Here is a 6,000-nt window from a genome sequence, read left to right as displayed (position 1 = left end):
AAGTAGATACTACTTTGTCTACTTCTTTTCTTTCTTTCTTCTTGCAATTTCAGATGCACTAGCACAACACTGGTTAATTGTAACGGGTTAACTGGTTAAGGACCACTGTCATTCCAGGCATGGCCCTCTCCTGCTCATCTTTTATTCATTTATTTATATTTTAATTAAAAAAATGAACTTGCCAATGAACTTGCCGCCCAACCCAAGAACCAGAACGTGAACAGTAACTCGCATCCATCTCTGTGCTCCTCCCAACCCATTCTCTTGTTCACCCCCCCACACAACCACTATCCAGAATGTTGCATTTCCTTGTTTTTTTTCTACTGTATACCCAAATACCTGATTGCTTAGTTTTAGTTAGATTTGGACTTGAAGAAAAGGGTGGCAGGCTTTTGTTCACTGAGCATCACATTCCTTAGGTTCGTCCATGCTTTTCACAAGGGGCTGGAGTTCATTCATTTTCTCAGCTGTGTAATTTTTCCATACATTCTTCTGTTGATGGGCATTTCTGTTGCTTTCTATTCTTTGTTATTATGAAGGGCTGTTTCTCTTAGGTATAATGTCGATTCTACAGAGGAAGAAATGGAGGCACAGAGAAGTTAAATGACTTACCCAAGATCTCCCAGCCAATAAGTGGCTGAACCGGGATTTGAACCTAGGTCTCTCTAGCTCTGAAGCATGTCATCTTTCACCACTTTGTTCCACAGCCTCTATCAGCCTTCCCATAAGAAAAAGATAACAGGAAGTAAAGAACACATTTTCCTTCCTCATTTTACCGGTAGAAAGTGACCCCACCCTCGCTTTGTCTACAGGAGAAGAAAAACTTGTACGTTGAGTTAATTAGCCTTTCAAATAAAATCACTAACTCTCTTGAATGAAGCAGCTATCCACTCCTCCCCATTTCAAAAAGTGACATTGTTGGGTACAGTATTTATCTCAGAGACTACGTGTCCAAATAGTTTGGCTTTACACCTACAATCTGTTTAGCTCCTGGTTTGGAACCTAAATTCCCTTTACAGTAGAATCAATTGCATGTGCCTGTGTGTATTTCTTTTTGTTTTTAATCAAAAGTTTTAAAGTAGAAAATGATGGGAAAATAAAATGTTCGTTTCTACAGCCTGCTATAATGTTCCTAGAAGCAAGATAACTAAATTCAACTCTTTGGGTTAAAAATAGGTTTTACATGGAAAACATCTCAGTAAAATAAAAGAAGCTCTGATCATATAAACTGTAGATCACAATTTTTAAAACAGAACTGATTTTACTTACTTGTGAGGAAACTTTCCAAAGAAAATGCTTAGTTATTTGGAATTTAGAAAAAATAGGAATGAATGCAATATGTGTTTGTGTTTATACAGTTTGCTCTTTGAAAAAACAGACATTGCTGTACTTTGGGCACTAAACTGTGTAAACCTTGAATTTGTGTAGATGTTTGATGTGGACCAGATTGAGGTCTGGTTTCTACAAGGTCACATTCTGGCTCCAGAAACCTCACTGACCTGGTGCTGCCCTAAAACAGACCATCCTGTGGGCAACCCATTTCTTTTTTTTTTTAACCCATTTCTTTAAGAGATATTTCTCACTTCTATTTCCAACCTTTCTGTGTATGTGGATTTGAGGCACACAGATGTATTTACTGTTGCTTAAACATATAAAACAGAAAAGTTTATACTCATATAACAACTTTACAGAAAGTTTAGAAAACAGAAGGAAAAAAAATCCGACATACTCTCACCATCTTCATTTAAACTCCTGTCATTGTTGTGCTTTTCCTTTTCATCCTGGCCTGTGTGTATATACATCCTCTATAGGGCCAAACAGGGATGTGTCTAGATTTCCCTATGCTGCCTGTCTTTGCCTGGGTTTTCCCAGCAGCCGACCCTGAGACGAGGTATTCATGCAAAGGTAGTTTATTTGGGAAGTGCAGGCAACACCACGGGGGGCATGGGTATCAACACAGGGGAGGGAGAGCAGCTGACAAAGAGCACCCTTATCAAGTGATAGAAGCTTAACCCCATAGGAAATCTGGGGACACAGTGCAAAACACGCAGCTCAAAGGGGTACTGAAGCTGGGGAACTTATACATCGACTCCCCACGGCCATTGCTTAAGGACTGCTCGGGGGTGGAGAAGGGGAGCCAATTCCTAATTAGCTAATTCCTAATTTCTGTGTGTGTGTCCATAATTGAGGGTGCTTGGGAACGACACCCCCTCTCCCCCCATCCAGAGGTGCTCAGTCTGGCGGCTGGAACTTGGTTAGAACAACTGAGAACGCTTGGTGGCACGGGTGGACCCAGAGTGTTTGCTCTACTGATTTGTTCACTTTACACTCATTACGATACCTACCTACATGTCCTTGTTGTTACACAGTCTTTACCCTAATGAGATTAATTTCTGCACAATATTTCATAATGGAATCATAATCTAACTATCCCTCTAATATTGGATACTTACATTGCTTCAAAATGGAACAAGTGGGTTGGCAACAAATAGCTAACTCATTTCTGTCCAAGCTCTAAAGGCTGGAGCTGTATGCCAGGGGATGGAAACATGTGTTCTTAAAGATATTGGAAGTTCTCTAGTCAAACAAGCCAAGCAGAACACCTCAGATGAAGACAGCCAAGAGAATCAGGACCAGGTAGCCCAGCAACATGTGCTCTGAATTGGATGTACTGTTATTTAGAGTGACACTTGAATTGTTGGTGTGTGTTCACGTGATAGCTGTACTTTGTGCTTCAAAATGTCTAAAGGTCTACAAATTTTGTATATCAACACTTTGTATCCGGGCCATGATAGTTAGGAAGCACAAAGCTATCAAATCGTTTGGTACCAGAAAGTAACATTGAAACAAGAGACCTAGGTTTGGCTGTGGTTGGCTGCCATCTTGGGGCGGCCACGTGCATCTCTGTGTTTCACCTGGAAATCAAGGTGTGCAGCAGACACAGTCTGCAGCTTCTCCTACAGCCATATCACCCTCCCCCTTCTTCCTTGCTAACACTACTCTGATTTTATGTAAATGCCAGGTGGAGAGTCCCTCTTCTCAGGGAAATCAGTCCTGACACAACCCCAGGGGAAAGTCATATTTGGTTTGAGTCACTTGCAGTAATTCCTTTCTCCTTAGCCACATACTCACTTTCCCAGCTTCCTCTGAGGTTCGGAAAGGCCAAGTTAAAATAATAATTCATACATGATACAACATTTTCCACGTGCCTTTAGGTACTTTGTGTATATTTAAACTCATTTACTTCTCAAAACAACCCTAGGGGCTAAGCATAGTATTACCATCCTATTTTACCAAGGAGGAAACTGTGCAACAGAGAAGCTAAGTAAATTTCCTAGGGTCACATGGCTAGCAAGGGTTGGAGCAAAGACTCTCACTCAGGCGTGTTTCCAAGATCAATGCTCCTTTGTCATATGGGGAATACCCAGGCTTGTCTTTATGTAACCAGGAGTCCATCCAAGTATATGACTGAAGGAGCAAAGGTTGTCCTGTGGAGACATCGGCTTTCCTGTACCGCCTGCCTCATCACCAGTGATTCCCACAGGAGTTACCTCCTGGCTTTGAATGATCAAAATTCAGAGTTTCTCTCAAAGCCCTCACAATTAATCATAAACATTAGTCAGAATCACCTTACTGAAAGGTAGCAGGTAAGAATGTTTAAATCCCTCTTTTTCCTACCCTTTTGAGGTTAGGTTGTGTAGATTAGACTGCTTGCAGAATTGCTTTCCCTCCAGTTCCTCCCTGTGTCTCACACGAGTGCCTGCGCGCACGCACACACACACGCACGCACGCACGGCACCCATATTGGTGGTACTTCAGGACAGGCTCTCCTTCTCTTCCTGCTCTTTCAACTTCCTGTTCAGAGAAACTTTTCCTCACACCTCATCCCAACCTGCTCTCAGCTTTTTAGGTCACTGACTTGTATTTTTTCTTTAGTTTTTCTGTTGACTCTCACTTGTTGGCCCAAGGCACACCACATAATCTTTCAGGAGAGAAGGATGGGCTCTTTTCACAGAGTCCTTATGTTCTGTCTTAGCGACTGGCCAACACTGCTCCCAACTCCACAGGGCCTTTAGGTCCCACCTACCTTGACCCCAACCTCCAAAGTAGCAACTTGAGCTGGACCATCAAAGACTCAGGCAGTAACTTTCTAATTGTCAGTTGTCAGTGACATTGGGCCCTCCAGCAAGCACCACACATCCTTCATCTAGGTCCAGGTTAATAGAAATACAGTCCTGGGAAAAAAAATGATTTGAGGTTTTACTTGAAGAACCATTCTGAGTTCTCTTTGAGAAATCACATAGAATGATAGAGTGGCCAGAACATTGGTTATAGGAAAACATTGTCTCAGTGGTCAAATGGGAGAAGGCTACATCACAGAAACTCTAACCCTCTAGCTTAATCCACCCTGGACATGACCTAGAGCATTCTGAGAAGTCCAGGGAGAAGCCCCAAGAATCATCACGAATTCACGAAGAACGAATCAGGCCAGGCTGACCTTGCCTTCCCTTTTGAGAGGGCTGGTAAATGAGAAAAGCAAATCTTAACCTCAGCTCTCAATACAATCAGTGCAAGGAGGGTGGAGTTATACCTTGCCCTCCAGGGATTAGACATATATTCAGTCTATATCACTCTGTTTCTGGCTCTTAAAATATAAAAGAGGAAGCTTTAAACCGGGCAGTTGTTACTCTTAAATACTCAGAGGGCTGTTGTGTAGTAAAGGATTAGACATCAGAGGGCAGTACCAGGATGAGTGTGCACAAAACACAGGGAGGCTGTTGTGCACTCCGTATAGGGAAAAATTTTCTCACACTTAGAATGGGGTTTCTTAAACCTGACTCCTGTACAGACTCCCTCATAGAGAAAAATTATTCTTGAAAATCCCCAGGGTTTACAAATATTTTTTCTATAACTTTTTTTAAATTGAAGTATAGTTGATTTACAATATTATATTAGTTTCAGGTATACAACACAGTGATTCAATATTTTTATAGATTATACTCCACTTAAAGTTATTACAAAACAATGGCTATATTTCTCTGTGCTGTACCACGTATCCCTCGTTGCGTATCTATCTTATACAGAGTAGTTTGTATCTCTCAATTCCCTGCCCCTATCTTGCCTGTCACACCCTCCCCACTGGTAACCACTAGTTTGTTCTCTAGATCTGTGAGTCTGTTTCTGTTTTGTTATATACATTCGTTTGTTTTATTTTTTAGATTCCACATATAAGTGATAACATAGAGCATTTTTCTTTGTCTGACTTACTTCACTAAACATAATAGTCTCTAGGTCCATCCACGTTGTTGCAAATGGCAGAATTTCATTCTTTTTTTTTTTTTAAAGGCTGAGTAACACTCCATTGTATATACGTACATACCACATCTTCATTTGTCTGTTGAGGGACACGTAGGTGGCTTCCATATCTTGGCTATTGTAAATAATGCTACTGTGAACAATGAGGTGCACATATCTTTTCAGATTAGTGTTTTCATCTTCTTCAAACATATACCCAGGAGTGAAATCGCTGGATCATATAGTAGTTCTGTTTTTAGTTTTTTGAGGACCCTCCACACTATTTTCCATAGTGGCTGCTCCAATTTACATTCCCACCACAAAGTACAACTGTTTCCTTTTCTCCACATGGCTGCCAACGTTTTTTATTTGTGTTTTTTTGATGATGGCCATTCTGACAGGTGTGAGGTGGTACCTCGTGGTGGTTTTGATTTGCATTTCTTTGATGATTAGCGATATTGAGCATCTTTTCATGTGGTTGTTGGCCATCTGTATGTCTTCTTTGGAAAAATGTTTATACAGTTCTTGTGTATAAATGTTTGGAAACTTTGGAAAAATGTTTATACAGTTCTTTTAATCGGGTTGTTTGTTTTTTTTTGATATTGAGTTGTATGTATGAGCTGTTTATATATTTTGGATATTAACCTTTTATTAGTCATATCATTTGCAACTATTTTCTCTATAGCATTTCTTAATTATGGGGCG

The 6,000-nt window shown here is 40.7% G+C and overlaps 1 long non-coding RNA gene across 1 annotated transcript in view; it reads right to left on the bottom strand.

Moving 5' to 3' along the window:
• Positions 1–237: 237 nt before the first annotated feature.
• LOC309835948 overlaps positions 238–6,000 on the bottom strand; it is a 29,958-nt gene continuing 24,195 nt past the window's right edge. Inside the window, exons 2-3 of the long non-coding RNA XR_014298062.1 lie at positions 4,088–4,235; positions 238–568 (exon numbers count right to left, since the gene is read on the bottom strand). This is a non-coding gene — a long non-coding RNA (uncharacterized lncRNA). The remainder of the gene's footprint in view (positions 569–4,087; positions 4,236–6,000) is intronic.

Source organism: Grampus griseus (assembly GCF_964374135.1).
Source record: "Grampus griseus genome assembly, chromosome: 18".
Taxonomy (NCBI): Eukaryota; Metazoa; Chordata; class Mammalia; order Artiodactyla; family Delphinidae; genus Grampus; species Grampus griseus.
The sequence above is the reverse complement of the archived record's forward strand: the minus strand, read 5'-3'. Positions and strand labels throughout refer to the sequence as shown.